The 22,803-nt window shown below is 43.0% G+C and overlaps 1 long non-coding RNA gene across 1 annotated transcript in view; it reads right to left on the bottom strand.

Annotated features, from left to right (window-relative positions):
• Window positions 1–321: 321 nt before the first annotated feature.
• LOC145511189 (uncharacterized) overlaps window positions 322–22,803 on the bottom strand; it is a 42,430-nt gene continuing 19,948 nt past the window's right edge. The window contains exons 7-8 of the long non-coding RNA XR_014057606.1: window positions 3,645–3,728; window positions 322–624 (exon numbers count right to left, since the gene is read on the bottom strand). This is a non-coding gene — a long non-coding RNA (uncharacterized LOC145511189). The remainder of the gene's footprint in view (window positions 625–3,644; window positions 3,729–22,803) is intronic.

The following is a 22,803-nucleotide window of genomic DNA, read 5'->3' as shown; positions in this document are numbered from 1 at the left end:
CACTTGAGCAAAGAGATCTACCTCCTTGCAATCTGTTTCCTCTACTCAGACTGACTTTCTTTCTTACAGAACTGTCTTCAGGGAACAAATTATCTTGTTACAGATTCCAAACATACAAGCTAAATTCTCCCCTCAGCTTCTAACACGCTGTGTTTTTTTCCCCTATGAAACAGGAGGTGCCGGCACTGACATCTTTATCTCTCGAAGTGCCTCCTTGACTCCCCTCCCGGGGTGACTCCTGGCTTTGCAATCCAGGGCACACTCATGTGGCACCCATGCTTGCAGCTGGTAAAAAGATATCACTAATACGTCCTACAAACGTGTATTGTAATATACATTTATTGTTGTTCAGTCGCTCAGTCATGTACAAGCCTTTACGCCCCTATGACCGCAGAATCCCAGGCTTCCCTGTCCCTCAGCATCTCCCAGAGTTTGCTCAGACTCATGTCCGTTGACTTGATGATGCCATCCAACCATCTCATCCTCTGTCGTCCCTTTCTCCTCCTGCCCTCAATCTTTCCCAGCATCAGTCTTTTCCAGTGAGTCAGCTCTTTGCATCAGGTGGCCAAAGTATTGGGGTTTAGGTGCAGACAAATACTGTTTGATTCCACTTATATGAGATACCTAGAAAAGTCAAATTCATAGAGTCAGAATGAACACTGGTAGGTGCCAGGGGCCATTGGAGGGGGTGGGAAGGGGAAATGAGGGAGTTAGTGTTTAATAGGGACAGAGTTTCAGTTTAGAAGGCAAAAAAAATCGGGAGGTGAGTGATGGTGAGTTGCATAACAAACTGCAGGTACTTAGTGCCACTGGACTGTACAATTAAACATGGTTAAAATAGTATGTTGTATATTCTGTGACTTTTACACAATTAAAAAAACATTTTGAAAAGATATCGCTAATAAATGACAGAAAGTAAATAGAAAAATCACCCATGTCTCAGTATTACAAAATCTAGTAAGATACAACATCACTGTGAAAATATAAAAAAGTTTCCTGTACACCAAGCTAGACAAATAATTAAAATCAAAACTCTGTTTATACACAAGCAAAGCACTATGAGTGTGAGAAAAAGTGAACAACAAGCCACTGGGTGATTGGATTATATTATTATATTAGAAGGAATGGAAACTCATGGGACAGAAGTGCTCAGGACATAGCTGTGGGTTATTTGGATCAGTGAAAAGTGTCACAGGACACACAGAGCCATAGGACACAAGAAAGTATTTACAAAGACAAAACAAGAGGATCAGACATTCTGCAGAGCCTTCTCCGAAGGTGGCAGGCCTTCTTGTGTTCTGTCATTGCACAGACAAATGCAGCAGCAAGTTAGGAATGGAGCTGGCGAAGGGCAATAGCAGGAGAGTCTGTACTCTGCACAGAGAGAACAGTCTATGTAAACACTGTAACATCCTTGACCCAACGTGGAACTGGGTCAAAACACAGGCTGACCTGGAACATGAGACTAACTAAACAGGAAGAGAATTCATATTCAATACAGAGGCAAACAGCTAAAGAAGAGGCTTCTAGCAGGATCAGGTAATATCCTTGGTCTCACTTGAGTAGGCATTTTACCAATTCCTCAGTGAGAAACACTTAACACTGAGTGTGCATGTTTGTGTGTATGTATGTGCATTTGACTCTATATTAGTTGAACTGTATCTTTCTAATGAATCCTTTCATAATATCCAGTTAGACAAACACTTTCTTGGTATTGTTAAAATATCTTCAAAGGAACCCACTTGAAAATATAACCAATAAAGCAAAGATTCAACACTTCTCAAGAATCTTAAAATGCTTTATAATCCCCTTGGTAGGGCTACAACTTTGGGGAACAATCTGAGATGTGCAACCTAGATTTCTGTGTAAAGATTATAAATGTAGTTTTCTAAAGAAAGGCTAGAAACACCCTAATTGTCCAACAGTTGAGAACTTAAGAGATGAGAAAGAATGGAACTCAGAATACAAGGTTGAGATTTATTCATTCTTTCTTATCTCTTAAAATATTTATATCTCTATACAATGGAAACCTTTAAAATTGAGGTTTTCAAAGGAAAAAAACGGAAAAATACTTATGATGTAAAATTAAGTGGGGAAAAGCAGTATTTCAAAATATGTACCATCTCACCAAGTTAGCATGTCTGAGATGTGTGAAGTGCTTTGCAAGTTGCAAAGCCTTCTGCACATGTCAGGAATAGTTCTGACTTGATAGGTTGGTCAGAGGCCAGTTGGTATCTAACAAGAGTGGGTAGTCGTGAAAAGAAAGCCACAGGGCACACCCAAAGGAGGTCTGCCTGTCCACGTGTGCCCACTCATCCAGTCTCTTCACCGAGCCAGCTCTTCTCAAAGGAGCCCCAACAGAGAATCAACTCTAGAGAATGACAACAGGTTGTGTAGTCAGACCCAAGAATCATTACTGAGGATAACTGAGAGATAAAGAGGCAGACAAGGGCAGCAAAGGGGCTGCTCTGGAAAATCAGAAAGTCAGGCATCACAAGAGCAAAGGGAGCTTAGAGAGAGATGAGAACCAGCTTAGGGGCACAGACAGCCCAGAGAGGGAGGACTAAGATATTTCAAAGGCAAAATGAGACTGCTTAGAATGAAATCATTATTGTTCTTTTTTTAATTAAATGTGATGACCCCCACTCCACCCCTCCCATGCGCACAGCATTTGCATAACATACTCTATGATGACAGACCGGGTTTTAACTACCCCTTTTGAATTAGAGATTTTTATGAATGGCACAAGCACAGTTAACAAAGAGTCCTGGTGAGCCAGTGACTCAGTGTGAGTCCAGGCTAGCTTTCTTGCTGGAAGGATTTGCTCTTTTTATCAGATACAGGGAAAGACCAAACTCATTGTGTTCTGTGCATATTTTTGCCTCGGCTACCAGGAAACACTGCTACATTTTTAGCACTCAGTTGTCATCCCAAGTGCTGGACTTTGCCTGTATTGAAAGTGGCAGTAAGTATTTTTAATGACTTTCTGCCTCTTCTTAAACGGCAGCTTCCTGGGAGGCAGAGACTGATTCCTCCACTCCCCTGTTCCTTCCCTATGGATAAAATGATCAATGAAAGTTGAAATTTTTGATGAGTGAATGAATCTCAACCTATGTTCTGGATTCTGTCCTTTCTCATCGCTTGAGATACTTCTGGTCTTCTATGTGTAAACCATGTTAGCACGTGTTTGTTTTTACAATACAGCTGCCTCAATTTTTTTTAAGTGAGTGAATATAAGTTAAGAAAAAAATGAAGGAACAAGGGAAGGAAGGAGAGAAGGAAGGAAGGAAAGCCAAGTTCAAATCCCCTTCAATAATACAACCCTACGAGAACTGCCCCTCATAGAAAAAGGTATGTAGTTAGCCTAGCAAGGTTTAGTTTTATTTTGGTGCATATACATACTTCTTATACTACCAAACATATTCACTGAATAGGCTAATTCATATTCATTGAAAAAGTTTGGGGAAATGCAGAAAGGTGAAGTAGTAACAATTCTAACAGCTATAATTTATACCTGACTATAAGCCAGACTCTTTGCCAGGAATTGTATGTCCATAATCTAATTTCCCAACACACCTGAAAGGTAGCTATAATGCCCATTATCAAGATGAGAAGCAAAGTCTTAGCAATGTCCATTGTCTTACCAGAGGCTATAGGTCTGGCTTTGAACTCCAGGCTGCTGACACTCAAAGCTTCTCTCTATTTCCTTTACCAGAATCCCCTTTTCTCTGCAATGGAAAGGCTGGTCAGGAAGAAATATATATATTTTTTAACTTCAGTACACTTCTGCCCCAACCTTTGGGGCTTCCCTGGTGGCTCAGATGGCAAAGAATCCACCTGCAATGCAGGAAACACAGGTTCAATCCCTGGATCAGGAAGATCCCCTGGAGAAGAGAATGTCTAGCCACTCCAGTATTCTTGCCTGGAGAACCCCATGGACAGAGGAGCCTGGTGGGCCACAGTCCATGGGGTTGCAAAGAATTGGACATGATGAATGACTAACACTTTTTGCAACAGTCCATCAAAGTGGCAATAAGTTGGTGAACAACTGTGACCCTAAGAGGCAGAAATGGGGTCCCTGACTCTGTAGATTCAGAAATAGCCAGGACTGCATTCTCACCCCTTCCCCAATCTCCCCCCACAGCATGGGGCTTGGTCTACTACCAGGAAGAGGCAAGAGGTGGCCCCCTGTACTAATTCTTTTTTTAATCTTGCTGATGGGCAGGGAGGCCCATCAGACTTCGGTTTCAGGCTAACTTCTCTGTGCACTGATTCACTGCCCTACCTCATCTACATAGTCACACAGTCCCCTTTTGTGTTCAACTGGGAATGTGAACTAAGAGAAGGAAACTGTAGGCATCTGGCGAATTCTAAATTATATTCAGTCACATTTTCAACAAATCATTAAAGAGTTACTCTGACTTCAGTCCAGTGCTAAGCAAAACACATAAAGACAGTAAATTCTAGGGACATTCTTGGTCCAGAGGCTAAGACTCTATGCTCCCAACGCAGGGGACCAGGTTCAGGCCCTGGTCAAGAAACTAAATCCTACATGCCGCAACTAAGACCCAGCACAGCCAAATAAACATATATTTTAAAAATAATTTTATTTATTTATTTTTGGTTGTGCTGAGTCTTCATTGCTACTAAGGCTTTTCTCTAGTTGTGTATTAGCAAGGTCTAATCTCTAGTTGTGGTGCGTGGGTTTCTCATTGCCAGGGCTTCTCTTGTGACGGGACACAGTTTCTAAGGCCAACAGGCTTCAGTAGTTGTGGCTCCTGGGCTCTAGAACACAGGCTCGAACATTGTGGGTGCACAGGCCTCGTTGCTCCTTGACATGTGGCATCTTACGGGATCAAGGATCTATCCCATGTCTCCTGCCTTGGCAGGCAGATTCTCTACCACTGAGTCACAAGGGAAATCTCAAATAAATAAATATTTTTTTAAAAAAAGGAAATAAATTCTAAAGTTAACTCACTCTGAAGAAATGAGTGGAGCACTCAGATACTGCTGGAATATATACATTTTTGTGTCTGCATATATGTATATGGGACTTCCCAGTTGGCACTAGTGGTAAAGAATCCACTTGCCAATGCAGGAGATGCAAGAGACATGGGTTTGATCCCTGAGTTGGGAAGATCCACTGGAGGAGGAAATGCCACCCCACTCCAGTATTCTTGCTTGGGAAATTCCATGGGCAGAGGAGCCTGGTGGGCTACAGTCCATGGGGCTGCAAAGAGTCAGACACGACTGGGCAACTGAGCAGGTATACAAATTTTAGGATTATGGTATTTTTGCGGAGACTGTTTCTTATCCCCCTGAATCAATTCTCTCTCATTCAGCACTCATGAGTGTACTCCAACACAACCAGTTAGACTACAGTGGAAGTGATAAATGCCATTTCCATTGGTACCTAGGAGGGACGGATGTCTCCTGAATCTACCTCTTCTTCCTCTGCACTGGGAGGAGCTGGGGCGTGACGGCTGCCCAGATTTGCCTGGGCAGTTGAGGACTGGGCTGTATGAGGTGAAGGGAGGACAAGATGGAAGGGACCTGGATCCCTGAATAACCATGTGGAACAAAGGTACCACTGAACAGAATGCTTTCCCAGGGCCATTCCATGAGAAAGAAGTAAACAGCTTTGTGCCTTAAACCATATCATCACTGTCCTTATTATTGAGTTGGCCAAAAATTTCAATTGGGTTTTCCATATGAAGTGACAGAAAATTCCAACCAAACTTTTTGGCCCCACCCAATATTTCAGCAGTACTTTTTACTCTAACTAGTACAGATGGGGACACATGAAGCAGGCATCATTAAAACTAATAAGTGAGGTCTTCCCTGGTAGCTCCATGGTGAAGAATCTGCCTGCCAATGCAGGAGACATGGGTTCGAACCCTGAACCAGGAAGATCCCGCGTGCCTTGGGACAACTAAGCCCGTGCACCTGAACTATTGAACATGTGCTCTGCAGGCCGGGAGCTGAAACTCCTGAGCCCGCTGAAGCCTGCACACCCTAGAGCCTGTGCTCTGCTGCAACAGAAGGCCTGAGCACTGCAACCAGAGTGTAGCTCCTGCACACCGCGACCAGAGAAAAGGCCTGGCAGCAGTGAAGACTCATCACAGCCAAAAATAAATAAACACACACAATTATTTTTAAAAAACTAACAATGAAAATAAGAAGAATTGTTATTTATTGACCTGTGGCACTCTTTTCAAAGCTGCAGTGCTGTTGTCCTTTGTTCAATTGCTGAGGCTTTAATCAGAGGCTCTGAATAGAGGGTTAGATCTTCAACCTCTCAAAGCCTTCCGTTTCCTCATTCACAACACGAGGTTACCATAATTACATCAATAGGGCAAGATTATTATTGTGAGCAATGCCTGATATTATGTTTGTAAATCCTCTGATACATAGAGGGTGACTGCCTTAGCCCATGTCTTTGAAGTTTGAAGAAAAAAATCAGAACCACAATAAATATTATCTGAGTCAACTTATCTAAGACAAAGTGAGAAGATGATTGTCTATGCCCAGACTCTCCAGGAAGTTTCTGCGGTAATGTCAAGTATCTCTTCTTTCAAATTGGTTCTCCTATGACTGTCACGAAGCAAAGTTCCCCAGAGAGGACGCACATCAGAACAGAAAGAAGGTGTGTTCAGGTGCATGTCATTGCTCATAAGTGAGACAAAATCCAATAGGCTATCAAATCACTTGAAGATGTCAAGAAGAAGGGGTAATAATGACACTTTCTGTTGAAGGAGGTGACACTCCATTGCTAAAAGCAAAGCAGAATCGTGTGAACATGAAGGACACAGGCCAACTGGCTTTGCCATTTTAAAAAAGCAGATGCAGGCTTTACAAAGGCTCTTAATCCAAACACGACTGTGTCCCAAGCTCTTAGGCAGAAGAGGCACGACAAACTTGTCAGGGGTGGGAAGGAGCAAGAAAACAATTTTCTCAGCTACAGACCAAGAATTTGAAAGGAAATCAGCACTTTCCTTCCATAAAGGTAAGTTTCCAGAATCACAGTGATAGGAACATTCTCAGCCGAAACTTAATTCCCAGTGGGGAAGAAGTGTTAGAGGGGTCCTAGGACAACCCTAACAAACACTTGTACTTTAATAAAATACACAAAAATTTATCAAAAAATGCAGACCTCAATGACACTTATTTGTTCTAATGAACCTATAGTATTCATAACCTTAACTTACTAAAAACGTCTCAGTGATTTCATCTTTTCACATTTCACAAAATCTTCAAATATGATTCTGGCTTTCTTGTAGATAACGTTCACATGAAGAAGTCCTTCCCTTTAACTCCCGCCACTAGCCCTGCTTCCCTGTGATACTGCTGCTGCTGCTGCTAAGTCGCTTCAGTCATGTCCGACTCTGTGCGACCCCGTAGATGGCAGCTCACCTTTAATGCATTTCCTAATTTATGCCTTGGATGCTCTGACTCAACCTCTCAGGTCCCCTCATGGCTCCAGATACAAGAGTCACTTGGATGTTTGACAGGGCAGTTGATGGAGAAACACCTTGGAGATGTCAAAGTCCATGGGTGCTGATTTTGTCAAAAGCTTTTTCTGTATCTGTTGAAATGATCATATGGTGTTTATTCTTCAATTTGTTGATGTGGTGTATTATGTTGCTTGATTTGTGGATGTTGAAAAATCCTTGCATCCCCAAGATTAATCCCACCTGAACATAGTGTATGATCTTTTTAATGTATTGTTGGATACAGATAACAGTAGTTTGTGGAGGATTTTCGCATATATGTTCATCAGTGATGTTAGCTTGAAATCTTCTTTTTCTATGTGGTATCTTTGTCTGGTTTTGGTATCAAGATGAGTGATAATGGCATTATTTCTGTCTGGGGAAATAAATTTCCACACTGAAACCAAAGTGAAACCATACCTTTATTTACTACATTGCTGTGATGGAGCTGCTATTCTGAAAGCTGCCTAATACCCTTTTTCAACAATTATCCCCAACAGAAATGGCTCACAAATCAGAGCTATTGAAACTTGAATCCTTGAGCTCATGGGAAAAGTGAACCTGAGATTTAAGCTAGTTGATAGTAGTCCAGAAGATGTTATTCAAAGCTTACTGTACAAGCATAAATTAGAAACACCAAGCCTATAAAGTTAGTCTCAAAAACACATAAAAATGAGCTGTCAAAAAAATTCAGAATTTCTACTCCCTGGGTCATTGATCCTTATTTTTTCCTTTATTTTGCAAGTTGCATTTTTTAAATCTTACGTTTCTGTCTCCAATCTATATTTTACATTGTACATAGGAGTTAAACTATGTCTACATATATTATTCAGGATAGGTAATCTCTTGCTGCTGTAATAGACAAACCTCAATGTCAGTGCCTTAACTGTACACAGGTGAAGTCCATTCAGGCCTCCTGAATTCTTCGGTTCAGTTCTTTTGTGAGGGGTCCATATTCTGCTAGCTCAACATACAACTTGCAGAGTCATTGTAGCAAGAGAGGAGAAAACAGGAGTGCCGGGTGGGGTCATTTTAAGAGTCTGGCTGGGAAATAGTTAACATCTCTAAATATCCCACTGACCCCCAAAATTCAGTCCATGACCTTGAGTTAAGGTCTTGGAGACAGGGGAATGCAGTCTTTGTGTGCCAAGGCCCAGGGAAATAAAACGGGATACATTGTCTCTGCTATACCATCTCTTTCTTTTTGCATCAAACCCACCCCCACACACAAAACAAAGCCAGCCAGGAAAGTACAGTCTTCCACAGAACTTAACAGCATCCTCCCCAACCTGCTGGCAGAGTAAATAGACCCTGGTCCCACTGACTCTCCGCATATTCCCAGGTGGCCATTTATAGAGTCAGACCCAAGCCTAACTGCACTGTTGAAAGCCTGATGGAGTCATCTCAAAGCAGACCCCTGGGGAAGGAGAACCGCTCAGTGGCTAATGAGCCATCCTGAAAGAACAGAAGCAGGAGCAGGGAAAATTCCCTCCCTGGTTAATGAGAGGAGAGGGATTACAAGCTCATCGGGAGCTTGATGAGGACTTTTCCCTTGGGGGATGAAGGGTTGCATTAATTCATCTCTTAGGTTCTCAGTTCCCTTTGCTTCTCAACCTGCTTATCCAGGTAAAACCAGGCTAGAACAAAACATCCCCAGGCTGCCCTAAAGCAGGAAATAATTCACCAAAGCCCCTTTCCTGACCTCCCTTGTGAAGTTTGATGGTCTGTCCTCTATGACTGCAAAACACCTACAAAGCGTCTACTGTCATGTTGTATTGGAATCGTCTCCATGTCTGACTCCCTGATGAGATGAGGCCTTGCTTCTCATGGGAAGAGCACGGAATCCGGAGTGTAAGGAACTAGCCGTGCAGACTTCTCTGATCTTCAGTCTCACACCCCTAAAACAGAAAGCTCCCACTTTACAGTTGCTTTAAATGTAAAACAGTGGCTCTCAACCCAACTGCAAAGTGGTCCCCACCCTTCAGATTTCTATTTAATTGATCTGGGCGTGGCCTGAGAGTCAAGATTTTCAACAGCTCTCCAGGTGACTCTTTGTGTTCAGTTAGGATTAAAAACCACCGATATAAAGGAAAGAAATGAAAATCCATCACTCCTGCATTCTTCATCTAGCCAGGGCCCCACTGATGCTTTTCCCCTAGAGAGAAGGGTAGGAGCCCTGGATAAATATTCGGCTTGGCCCTTACAGAAATCAGAACTCAGAAAACAAGGTTGGAACTTTGAAGTTCCTATTATTCCTCATGTCATTGGGTGGATATCTGAACACAATAGAGGTTTGATTAAGCAAAACCGCAATGACTTCCTACTTCTGAACACCAGAGTGACATAATGGAAGGTGATGACTGCAAAAAAAAGGAAAATAAAATGACTCTGGACAATAACGTAAGATGAATTGGGGGGCTGTCCTATGATTGTTCCAATGGAGGGAATTCAGCAGATCCTGAAAACCCAGCAAAGAGAGGAAAGCAGGGAATAATCACCATACCAAGAAGGGATAAAAGGAGAAGCCAGGAGTTGGAGCCTAAGAGGACCCAGCAAAGAGAAATGTCCTGTGTATCAGGAATGACTGGTGAGTGCTTAGCATCAGTGACTGAGGTTGGACATTTCACTTAAAGTTGACCCCATGGAGTGTGTAATTGCCATTCACACCATTCGCCTCTAAATTGTCATGTAAAATCCTATTTGCGGCCAACTTGGATTATTGGTGCCTTGGAAGAACTAAAGGTTACAGATGTACATGTCAGGTTAGTACGTAAAGGGACATGTACAATTTCCTCTTCTGAACTGGTGGGGTGGTACCTGCAGAGCATCGGGAAAAGAAGGTGGCCCTGGGCTTCTAAGGGGAGACCACCTGCAGCATCAGTGGAGGTCAAGGGTGAAGTGGACGGGAGGAGAGGAGAAAGTGGCAGCAGAGACGTGGGCTGTATCGGTGACTGGACAAAGAACAGAAGGAGGTCATTCATTCATCCACGCCACAAATTCTTTCTTAAAGATTTTTTTGATGTGGGCCATTTCTAAAATCTTTATTGAATTTGTTACGATACTGCTTCTGTTTTCTGTCTTGGTTTTCTGGTCTAGAAGCATGTGGAATCTTAGCTCCCCACTAGATATCGAACCTGCACACTCCCTGCATTGGAAGGTGAAGTCTTAGCCACTGGACCACCAGGGAAGTCCCCACAAACATTCATTATAGGCTAGACAGTCACTCTGCTAAACACTTAGGGTACATCAGTAAGCAGAATAAAGATTCTAACTTATGGACCTTACATTTCGGAGAAGGCAGACAGACAATAAATAATACTTAAGTAAATTACATGGTAGATGAGGGGCTTCCCTGGTGGCTCAGATGGTAAAGAATCTACCTGCCAATGTAGGAGATGTGGGTTCAGTCCCTGGGTCAGGAAGATCCCCCGGAGGAGGAAACAGCAACTCACTCCAATATTCTTGCTGGGAAATCCCATGGACAGCAGAGCCTGGCGGGCTACAGTCCATGGGGTCACAAAAGAGTCAGACCTAGCTTAGTAACTAAATCACCTCCATCACCATTCCCAGAACCTAAAGGATAGGTATTTCAGTCCTAAATGTTTCAGGCCCTTGTTCCAAAAATGGGCTTTGGAAAAAGGAGTGGAACAGGTTTGAAAGAGTGGGAATGAACTCATGTTTCCTTCTGTCCTTCCTGCCTTCCATTCTTTCTTTCGCTTGTTTATTTTGAATGATACTGTAAGCAGAAATACTGTGTTGCTAGCTGTATGTATAAGACTGAAATTCAGAACAGAGCTCCTGACTGGAGGTGTATTTTGGAACACACACACACACAAAAGGATACAACAAACAAGAATTACAGAGTCAGTCAACAAACACTAACAATTCCCACACATAATAATGCAAGAACCCCTCCATCAGGCCCCGTTCCCTGATTTGATCTGAGATTCCTCCAGCTTTACACTTGTTTGTCGGTAAAATCATGGTCACTAGCACCACACTCACTCTCTTTCTTCCCCTTTCTGCTTCCCACTGCCTCTCACCGAGGAACAAATTACAAATAATACTTTCGTATCAAGAAACACATTTCTGGAAGAAGAATTAAGACTGCCAAGAAATGGAGTGGTAATTTCTGCCACATGCCCACTGGTCTGAAAAACACGTATTAGCTTTGTCAGAATGAAGAAATTGGGACAAAATGCTTGATTTGAAAAAGGGCAGTCATTTATCCAATTTGAGAGGCAGATGATGTTTCAGCAGGTAGATGAGCAGGGTTTATAGCTTGGCAGGTATCATGTGAAACATACTTGAATTGTAGTGTGAATCATTTTTTAAAATACTGATTCTGTCTTTATTTTACTTTTTCAGTTAAAATTTTTTATCAGTATTTACTGTTACTATTATTATTATTGGAGTATAATTGCTTTACAATGTTATATTAGTTTCTGCTGTACAACGAAGTGAATCAGCGGTATGTATATGTATAATCTTTCCCTCTTGAGCCTCCCCTCCACCCCACCAATCCCACACCTCTAGGTCATCATGGAGCACTGAGCTGAGCTCCCTGTGCTATACAGCAACTTCCCTCTAGCTAGCTATTTTATATGTTAGTGCTACTCTCCCAGTGGAGGAGAGTGTAGTGTGAACCTTTCACAGCAGCCCTGGCTGCAGTGGGAAGGGACATGCTGAAGGCTCGGAGCCAGCACATCTATCTTAAAAGAGAGCTGAGAGGAGCGTGGACAAAGAAGGAAGTGGAAGGAGGGGACTAGCAATTGGCCTCTGACCTTAAGAAATTCTGAGCCCGAAGAAGACTCAAAAGAACAGAGCATCTAGCAGTTCAAGCCAGAATCTTAATTGCTCTGTCTCGACAAAGCTTCGCAAAAGGCTGAGTTGGAAGAATTTTTCTTCCCGGTTTGAGGGAGTTCTGCAGGTGTGGGAGGAAGGCCGCACACCTTGGAGTCAGAGGCCCCACGTCTGATTCATGGCCTGGCCTCCCCACCTATGTGAACCTGGTGAAGAATTTTAACCCCAAGCCTTGTTCAGTTTATCAACACAAACAGATCTTCATTTAAGCAACAACACGCACTAGCCCAAATTCTTCCCAGAAAAAGTAACATTCAACTTTCTAATTCTTTTTCAAAATCCTATTAACAAGAAATGATATTTATGGATAATTACCCAGGATATGGGCTTCCCAGGTGGCGCTAGTGGTAAAGAACCTGCCCGCCAATGCAGGAGACGCAGGAGATGTGCGTTCAATCCCTGGGGTGGGAAAGATCTCCTGGAGGAGGGTATGGCAACCCACTCCAGTATTCTTGTTAGGAGAATCCCTTGGACAAAGGAACCTGGTGGGCTACAGTCCATGGGGTTGAAAAGAGTTGGACATGACTGAAGCAACTTAGCATGCACGTACCCAGGGTATGTAGTTCATTCATTCCTGTAGATTGAGGGAGAGCAAAGTTTTTTTAAAGGGCCATATAGTAAATATTTTAGATTTTTACAGACCATTTGGTTTTGCACATCTCTGTTGCAGATATCGGAGAAGGCAATGGCACCCCACTCCAGTACTCTTGCTTGGAAAATCCCATGGACGGAGGAGCCTGGTAGGCTACAGTCCATGGGGTCGCTAAGAGTTGGACATGACTGAGCGACTTCACTTTCACTTTCCCTTTCATGCACTGGAGAAGGAAATGGCAACCCACTCCAGTATTCTTGCCTTGAGAATCCCAGGGATGGCGGAGCCTGGTGGGCTGCCGTCTATGGGGTCGCACAGGGTTGGACACGACTGAAGCGACTTAGCAGCAGCAGCAGCAGTTGCAGATATGCATCTCTGCTGTGAGAACTAGAAAGCAGCCGTAAGTGATAAGTGAACAAACGTGTGGCCATAGTTAGACCTTTCCTGGCTTAGACCTATCATTTTATTGCTCAGGAAAATTGAGTTTTATAATTCTGCTTCCATAATGGTGAAACAGGTCACACTAGACCAATCCTCCCATAGATAATAAGTATATCCCTCTAGAGATTAGACAGATAAGTAGATGGATAGATAGATCAATCTAGATGATATAGATGTAAGCATAGACACAGACACAAGCAAAACATGCCTAAAACAGCTACCTGAAGTACCGGAGAATGATCAAAAGCAGACAGAAACTAGACAGAAAGCTACACACGGAAAAAAGACAATGACACTGGATGAGCTTTCCATTTTATGCGTTTAACCCACGAGCAGACCCGTCAGCTCCACGTGTGATGAAACACAATAAGGCCAAACAAACTGAAAGTCAGAGTTTGGAGCAGAGAAAGGTTTATTGCAGAGCCATGCAAGGAGACAGGTGGCCCATGCCCTAAAAAACCCCGAGCTCCCCAAAGGGTTTTGGCAGAGCATTTTCAAAAACCAGGTTGGCGGGGATGGGAGTGTGCAGGGTCTGTGATCAGCTAGTGCCCAGTTCTCTGATTGGCGGGTAGTGAGGGAACAGGGTGGTGTCACATAGGTTAGCATTATCAGTTTTTAGGCTCCAGGAGGCCTGGGGCTGTGAGCTCATAGTCATCAAGTAGTTAATACCTTCTGTTTGGTGGTGGGTTTTCACATCTGCAAAACAACTCAAGAGATGTGCATCAGATGCTACTATCTAGGTACTTCAGAGAGGAGCTAAAGAAGAAGATATGGAGGAAGGCTGTCTCTGCTGACCCCCTACCTTGCCAAGGCCTCGTGGGATCTTGCTCAGTTGGAGTCCCAAGTGCCAAATGACTACATCCACGCCCCACGCTTTGTGTCATTATGAGATTGAATGAGATAACATGCAATGCTCGTCCAAAAGTGACTGAAACATAGAACCACAAATGTCTGTTATTAAGTTTCTATTGTTGTTATCTGCAGCAAGACTTCTCAGAGCCTTTATTATGTTGACATACAAGTTTTTCCTCCCTGATGGTAACAATAGTAGGAAGACTATATCTTCTATTTTGTTTTCTCAGCCCTGAGAAAAAATTTAGATTCAATTATAGCACTTGTATATACCCTATGCCTATCACCTTTGTGATTTTTACCTCTCTTTGAAACTTTCTATCTTTATTTTTATTTGGTCCCTTTTAATTCTTCTTTATGTCTTAGCTTACAGTAAATAGGTTCTGGAAAGGTAGTTAAAATTCTTTATGGTGTGCAGCCTGCTATAAATAAACACATCTATTAAGTGAGTTGATAAATCACTCAGGCATCAAGGGCATGACTTTTAATGATGGAAATCAACAATAAAGGTGATATTTTGGATGGGGTTCCTTCCCTACATTGTTCAAAAAATACCACACGGTTTCCCATGGGCTTGCCGTCACCTCAGTGCTGAATTGTCCTCTAAATATGAGAGGGGAAGCCACTATGGAAACAAGATGTTTCCCAAATTTGCCCCTGGCATCTCTTACAGAGAGCCCTGCCCAGAGTTTTGTGGGCCACTCTTTTCCTTGTCAGGCAGAGAAGGTCTTTATTTCTGCTTTGACTTTGGTGAAAAACCTTAGGGTCTTTTCCTGAGCTAGCAAAATGGCCGAGTTCTTGCTTCGAGATTATCAAAACTGATCCAGCCAGACCGAAACCCCTGCCTGGCTGATGCTCCAGACAGCTGGGGGTTTTGATGTGCTCTTCACTGCCTCCGTCAGCCCCACCCTCACAGCAGGTGAGAAGGTTCTGAAAACCCTTCAAAGCATCAGCACTCCCTGGGTTTTCCCGCGAGGTGACATTTCCACAGACTGAGCTGGAAGAGGATAGAAGGAGCCCGTGCCGGCTCCTCCGCTGCACGGTTTCATTTCAAATCCTTCTGTAATCAGATTCCTCCATGCACTTTCTTGATCTTTCAGCTCTGGGGCTCCTCTTCTTTGAAAACTTTGCAGCCTACATACACCCCTCCTCTATTTTTTGTACACCAATTTTTTCCTCTTTATAAATAATAACAATAAGTAATAAATTTCCTCTTTATAAATAATGTATAAATTGATAAATTAATAAATGCACTAATGTAAAATTTTATTCTGGAGATTGTATTATAGGTAAAGTACTAGTTCCCAGAGTAAGATTAATTCGTTTATATATGAGGACATGTGGAAGAAGGCAGCAGACCACAGGCACCCGTTAGCATGGTGCTGAGTACTTTTCAGTGAGAATTGCTCCACACACACTGAATACTTTGGATTTCTTGCCTGATTACGGCAAGGATACAGCCAGAAGCTATCATACTTATGCTCCAGATGAGGAAACTGAGCCTTCATGACTGGAAAACAACCTGCCCAAAGTCAAACACGTAATTAAAGTTCAGGTCAATCTGGTCTTATTGCAATCTTGGGCATTTCTTTTAAATGGTGGTGTGGTGTCATTTGCTGCAGGCATTTTTATCTGGACCCTATAGGAGGAAAAGACCATCCTCAAAAAGTGTACTTTTGAGTTGAAAGCCAGAAGAACAAGACACAACACAGATACCAAACAAATCATAGAAAAATATCCAGGTGCTAAATGAGCTTGTGAGGAGGCTTCATATGGGGAGGGAGGCCCACACAAAGACCCCCAAAGGAAGCTAGGAGGAATTTTCCAACCAGTCAAATACTCAGGTCTCCTCTGCCATGGACACTGTCATAGAAGAGGCAGCAAACAATGATGGCAGAAAAGTAGGTTGAAGTCAGATTTGGGGGGCCTCAAATGAGACCCCTGAGAAGGGGACAAAATGGGCAAAGTGGATTCATGAAAGGTCTTTGAGTGAGAAGGGCTAGGACTGATGGAAGAAAAGCCAGAAGATACGTCATGATTATGCTGCTGCAGGTGTAAGGCCAGAATTAGGACTCGACCCCATTTAAAGAAATGTTCCAATTATCTAAGTCAGAGGAGGAAACTGACCAATCTTTTTATAACTACAAAAAGCATGGTGCTTGCACAGACTTAGAGAATGAATCTAGAGTTGCCAGGAGGGAAGGAGGGGGACAAGGGATAGCAAGGGAGTTTTGGATGGACATGTACACACTGCTATATTAAAAATGGACAACAAACAAGGTCCTACTGTATAGCACAGGGAACTCTGCTCAATGTTATGTGGCAGCTTAGATGGGAGGGGAGTTTGAGGGAGAATGGATACATGTGTATGTATGGCTGAGTCCCTTTGCTGTCCACCAGAAACTATCACAGCATTGTTAATCGGCTATACTCCCATATAAAATAAAAAGTTAAAAAAGAAAATCATGTTGCTTGAACAGAACACATGAGAGAATACTGCCCTCCATTTATGGACTTAAAGCAAAGATAGGTCCCCTCATAGAATTTGCCTTCATCCCCCAAATCAGCTTAAGTTCCCCTCCTCTAAAATTCTACAGCTCTCAAAAAGTGAAACTAATCAATCTTCTCCAAGAATTGTATATGGAAAATATGACGTTATCTTGCATTGAAGATGAGCTTCACGAGTTTCCTCCTTTTATCTTTCATTAGCAACGGAAGATTTCCAAGAATTTCATAAATAATTGCATACATGTTCTCATAGATCATTTAGATGTGTTTCTTCCCCCTCATCAGTCACTTCTCTTTCCTGACGCTCATCTTTCTTCCACTTGAAAATGATGTTCCACTCCAGCATTGATTTCACATCTATGACAAAAAGCATACAAATTCAGGGTCACTGAAGACCTGTCTGCGTGTCTCCCACACAGTGGAGCCCCAGTTTAGTGGGACAGGGCATGGGGGGAATGGAGGGTGAGTCACGTCTCAGGCCATGAAAATGAATTTAAATCTGGCTTCATTTGGGAGTTGTCTGTTTAGAGGTTTAATCTTCCCAGAAAAGCCTGATGCATTGTGCTATGGTTTGGTTTCTGTCATTGTTTCCGTGCACTTTTCTTCTTACTACGGTTTACAAACATGCAGACTTTGAGCCAGCTGAGGGTGGGACCTCGCACCCTTGCCTGGGTTACTCGCAGCTGTGTCCTGTGCCCTGGACAGTGCTTGTTGCTAGACAACGCCCAACAAGTAGATGTTGAGAGAATGAACGAGAGAGGCTGAGCGGGGTCAGGAAGGACACATTTGACTCCGCCACATGGAACCAGGAGTCTTACTCATTCTCTTGTGTTTGGGGTTGGGAGTGTAGCATGGGGAATCATGGGCAGTGCCAGGATCGCAACGTGAGGGGTGCATGGATATATGCTTCATTTCGCTGTTTAACAAGCTGCACTGAGTCCATTTCATGATATGGTTTAAATAAAACCCCCCACGCAGTGCCTGGTATATGGTCAAGCCTGAGTGATTGTCAGCAAATTAAGTTTAGGTAATCTGATGAGTTTGATTTTAGTCAAGGTAAATTGATGAATTTTGGGAGGTATTTTTATCTTCCTATGTTGACGAATTCCTATATGTTCCCTTATGGATTGATGACAGAAACAGATGGCTTCCACTGACAACTGAAGTTAAGACTTTGGTGTCCAGAGAGGGTAGACTAGACCCCTTCCTAATTGTTATGGAGCGAGTGTTTGTGTGGACTTCCCAGGGGGCACTAGTGGTATAGAACCTGTCTGCCAATGTAGGAGACACAGGAGACATGGGTTCAAGCCCTGGGTCAGGAAGATCCCCTGGAGGAGGACATAGCTACCCACTCCAGTATTCTTCCCTGGAGAATCCCATGGACAGAGGATCCTGGCGGGCTATAGTCCATGGGGTCAAAAAGAGTAGGACATGACTGAAGTGACTTAGCACACACGCACAAATGTTTATTTCCCCCCCAGATTCACATGTTGAACCTCCAGTGTGACAATACGTGGAAGTGGGGTCTTTGGGAGAGAATTATGTTTAGGTGGAGCCGTTATGATGAGATTGTTGTTGTAGCTATTTAGTCGCTGAGTTGTAAATCAACTTTACTTCAGCAAAAAGTTTAAAATATGTGAAAAAACTAAAAATATAAAATAAGCATCTTTAAAAAAATATGCAATAATTAAAAATATCTGTAACTACTCCTTGAAAAACCCAAAATGAAAGTTAGTTATTGAAGGAAGAAGAGTATTGAATAAAAGTAACATTCATGAAGAAAACAATGTGGTTTCATTTTGAAATATTTCCTCCTGGGGGACCTCCAGGGGCTTGTGATACTGAGAAACTCTCCCCCTTAACACACTCCAGTTTTCTTCTTCCCTATCTGGTGACCTCTGCTCTTGACAGGCAGGGCCTAGAAGGCGTGTGTCTCTATTCTTGATTTCTCATTCTTGCTGGAGCTGACTTCTTAGCCTTTTACTGATGACTATTTCCACCCCTTAATTATCTTCTCTTCCCCTCAGTCAATCCATTAGTTCTCTCGTGAATGCTTCTACATTGTGAATATTACTCCTTGCCTATAGGATCTCTGAAGGCTGAAAGTGGACATAGTTCTTGCCAGCAATTAGCCTCTTGGGGCTTCTAAGTCTTTGAATCAATTAACTCCATGAGGTGGAGAGTGCTCAAACTTCGCATCACTCATGCTTGGGAGGTTTCCAGAACTTCTCATCAGTAAATCCCAGGAGCATCCCAATCACCCTGGCTGTTTTGGCCTGTCCATGTTGTTCTAACTGAACACGAATTGGCTGGAATTTCAGACCATCTTTTCTCTCCCTGAATCACCCTGGAATGTTACCTTGTGTATTTTAAAGACACTCATTTGTACAAATGAACCTATTTACAAACCAGAACTAGAGTCACAGATGTAGAATACAAGCATATGGTTACCAAGAGGGAAGGGGAGGGGAGATAAACTGGGAGATTGGGATTGACATATACAAACTACTATATATTTGTTGTTGTTCAGTCACTCAGTTGTGTCCGATACCCTGTCCTTCACTACCTCCTGGAGTTTGCCCAAACTCATGTCCATTGAGTCGATGATGCATTCAACCATCTCATCCTCTGTCTCCCCCTTCTCCTCTTGCCTTCAATCTTTCCCAGCATCAGGGTCTTTTCCAATGAGTTGGCTCTTTGCATCCGGTGGCCAAAGTATTGAAGCTTCAGCTTCAGCATCAGTCCTTCCAATGAATATTCAGGATTGAGTTCCTTTAGGATTGACTGGTTTGATCTCCTTGCAGTCCAAGGGACTCTCAAGAGCCTTCTACAGTTATAGATAAAACAGATAACTAATGAAAACTCACCTTATAGCTCAGGGAACTCTATTCAATACTCTGTAATGACCTAAATGGGAAAAGGATCTAAAGCAGAGTGTATATAGGTATATATTTATGTATGTGTGTATATATATGTGTGTGTGTGTGTATGTATGCTTTGCTGGACAGCAGAAAATAATATAGCATTGTAAATCACTCCAATAAAAAAAAATTAACTTAAAAAATAAAGACACACATCCAGCGGTGTCCACTACAGTCTACGTAAATGTATTCATTTATGCCTGTGCTCATCCACTCACTCACTCACGTCTCCTCCACCAGTCTGTGGATCCATAGAAGCAAGAACCACCTCCCCCTCATCATTGAGCATGCTTTATGGGGCTGACAGAGGTGCCCCCTGAACTCTGAGGAAGGAGGAATGATTGCACTAAGGGTCTTGCAGCCAGAGCCTCTCCCCTCCAGGTTTTCCTTCTTTCACTGAGTCACTTGGGTGCAGCCACCCAAACATAATGTGATTAGGCTGGAGTCTCTAGGCTAAGGGAGAGGGAGAAAAAAAATGATGAATCAACAACTTTAGTAGACTTCTAGGCACCCGCCCAACGCGTTCATTAGTGAGAGAAGCAGACCCTGCAAGTGAGGATGCTGTTTCCAGAAGCCAGAGCCCCGCCGACAGGAAGAAGAGCCCAGGGCACTGGCCATGAAGAGGTGGCCCAGGCTGGTAAAGGCAGGGCTGCTGGAAGCCAAACGGTGCAAGAGATGCCCAGGGTGACTGTCCTGCCCCCAGTGGCCAGAGAAACTAGAGACAGCATGTGCCTGCCCACTGCCCCTTGAGGACCTTCCTGGAAGCAGCTGCTATAAGGAGAGGCAGCTGAAGCAGAGATCCGGGAGGACTGAGGAGAGTCACAGGGCAGGGAGAAGGATGACATAAAGATGAGACGACAGTGCAGAGGTCAGGGCTGGGAGCGAGTCTTTTTTTTGTTTCTTTTTTGCTGGGGTTGTTTGTATTAGAGATACTTGTCACTAGTAACTCTAAAGTCATTTTGAAGACTTGCTGAGCCTTGTGTGGAAATAGGTGCCCCCAATTTTTATTCTCTTTTCCTTAATTTCATCCTCCTTACACAAACTAACCCTGACAGCAGGATCCATACCCCCAACTTTATGTCTTACTTTGTATGTCGCTTAGTTCAGTGAGCACCTCACCTAGTCTTGTCCTTGGAGTCCCACATTTCCAATGGGAATGGTCACAGTTGCTGTGCCTACCCAGAAGGACACTGCTGTTTACCATGTCTCTAGGCCACTTAATATCATCAAATTCCTAAAATTACTCTAGAAGATGGATGTGGCTTTTCCAGAATGAAGAAAACTGCCATTCACAGATAAAGACGCCAAAGCTCATGTAAGTTAGAAAATGACTAAGACCTCAGTTTGTGTAACTTCATGGGGATTTTTAAAAGCCAACTCCTTAATAACATATATACACTACTGTATATAAAGGAGGTAAACAAAAAGGGCCCCTACATAACACAGAGAGCTATACTCAATATCTTATAATAACCTATATTGAAAAAGAATCTGAAAATGAATATATATATATATATATATATATATATAACTGAATCACCTTGCTGGAAACTTGAAACCAACACAACATTGTAAATTAACTACACTTGAATTTTTAAAAACACTAAAACAAAACCAGCTCTTTACAATTAAAGAAATCAGCTCTACAGACTTGCCTGGTGGTCCAGTGGTTAAGAATCTGCCTGCTAATACAGAGGACCCAGGTTTGATCCCTGGTGCAAGAAGATTCCACATGCCGTGGTTAACTAAGCTTGTGCACCACAACCGCGGAACCCAAGCTCTAGAGCCTGTGCTCCACCACAAGAGACATCCCTGCAATGAGAAGCCCACACGTCACAACTAGAGAAAGCCCACGCATAGCAACAAAGACCCAGCACAGCCAAACATAAATAAATGAATATTTTAAAAAATACCTCTATAACTCCCAGTTCCTATAAAATGAAGTCAAAGCTCGTCATCATGAATCTCAAACCCCTAGCTTCTATTTACCTTTCAGCATTTTCAGTTCACCTTGCCCACTGATTGCATGAATTCTGTTTGCTGTATTTATTACCTGATCATTAAACCTTTCTCCCTCCCTAAACACACCCCTGCACTTTTGCACTCCTGGGTGTTGCTGTTGTTATTTTTAATGCTGCATTTCTACCTGGAAGGTCTAGCCTAACTCTTAACTTCTCATCTTTCAAGGCCACTTGACATCAATGAGAGCAATGCTTCTGAAAGTGTGATCTACCTGAATCCAGCTGGGGTGTTTCAAAACTGATGGTTCTAAGATTGCTCTCCTGACTTAATTAGCCAGATTTTTGGAGGTGAGATCTGGGGATCTGTGTTGTTAACATGTTCCCCTGGTGACTATTATGTTCCACACAATTAGGAACCTGACTTCCATAGACTCTAAGTTCCCAGGTAGTGTGTTCCCTCCTACACCTATGTCTGGCATGGAGGCTGACCCATAGAAGACTGTAAAGACCCATAAGAAAGTGAAAGTGAAGTCGCTCAGTCGTGTCCGACTCTTCGCAATCCCGTGGACTGTAGCCTACCAGGTTCCTCCATCCATGGGATTTAGCAAGAATACTAGAGTGGGTTGCCATTTCCTTCTCCAGGAGATCTTCCTGACCCAGGGATTGAACCCGGGTCTCCCACCTTGTAGGCAGATGCTTTACCGTCTGAGCCACCAGGGAAGCTCAAAGACCCATAGAAGACCCATAAAGACTTGGGGAAGCCATCACACTAAGCAGTCAAAGTTCATTAGGCACAAATGGATTTAAGTGCAATTGTCAGATGGATAGAATGATGCTTCATGGGTGGATAAATGGAATTAACTGCCCAATACTCCTACCTCTTTTTCCAAGAATGTGTCACTGACACTCCATGCCTGAGTCACCTGAGTTGCAATAGCCATGCCTGTCTCATGCTCCCAACACATCTTTGATTGAGTCACAGGAGCTGTCTGCCTCCTGCAGTCTATGAGCTCATGGAAGACATAGAACATGTACCTTATTCTTCTCTTAATCCCAACACTTAACAGAGGTTCTGGCTCAGAGTTATTGCTCCATAAATGTTCAGTGATTGAAAATCTATTAACTGAATACAAGAGCGTATAACACAAGAGGAAGGATCTGGGTGAAGGTGGACC

This window comes from Giraffa tippelskirchi, chromosome 6, assembly GCF_054371585.1.
Source record: "Giraffa tippelskirchi isolate mGirTip1 chromosome 6, T2T-mGirTip1v1.2.pri, whole genome shotgun sequence".
Classification (NCBI taxonomy): domain Eukaryota; kingdom Metazoa; phylum Chordata; class Mammalia; order Artiodactyla; family Giraffidae; genus Giraffa; species Giraffa tippelskirchi.
This window is presented reverse-complemented; position numbering and strand designations above follow the sequence as displayed.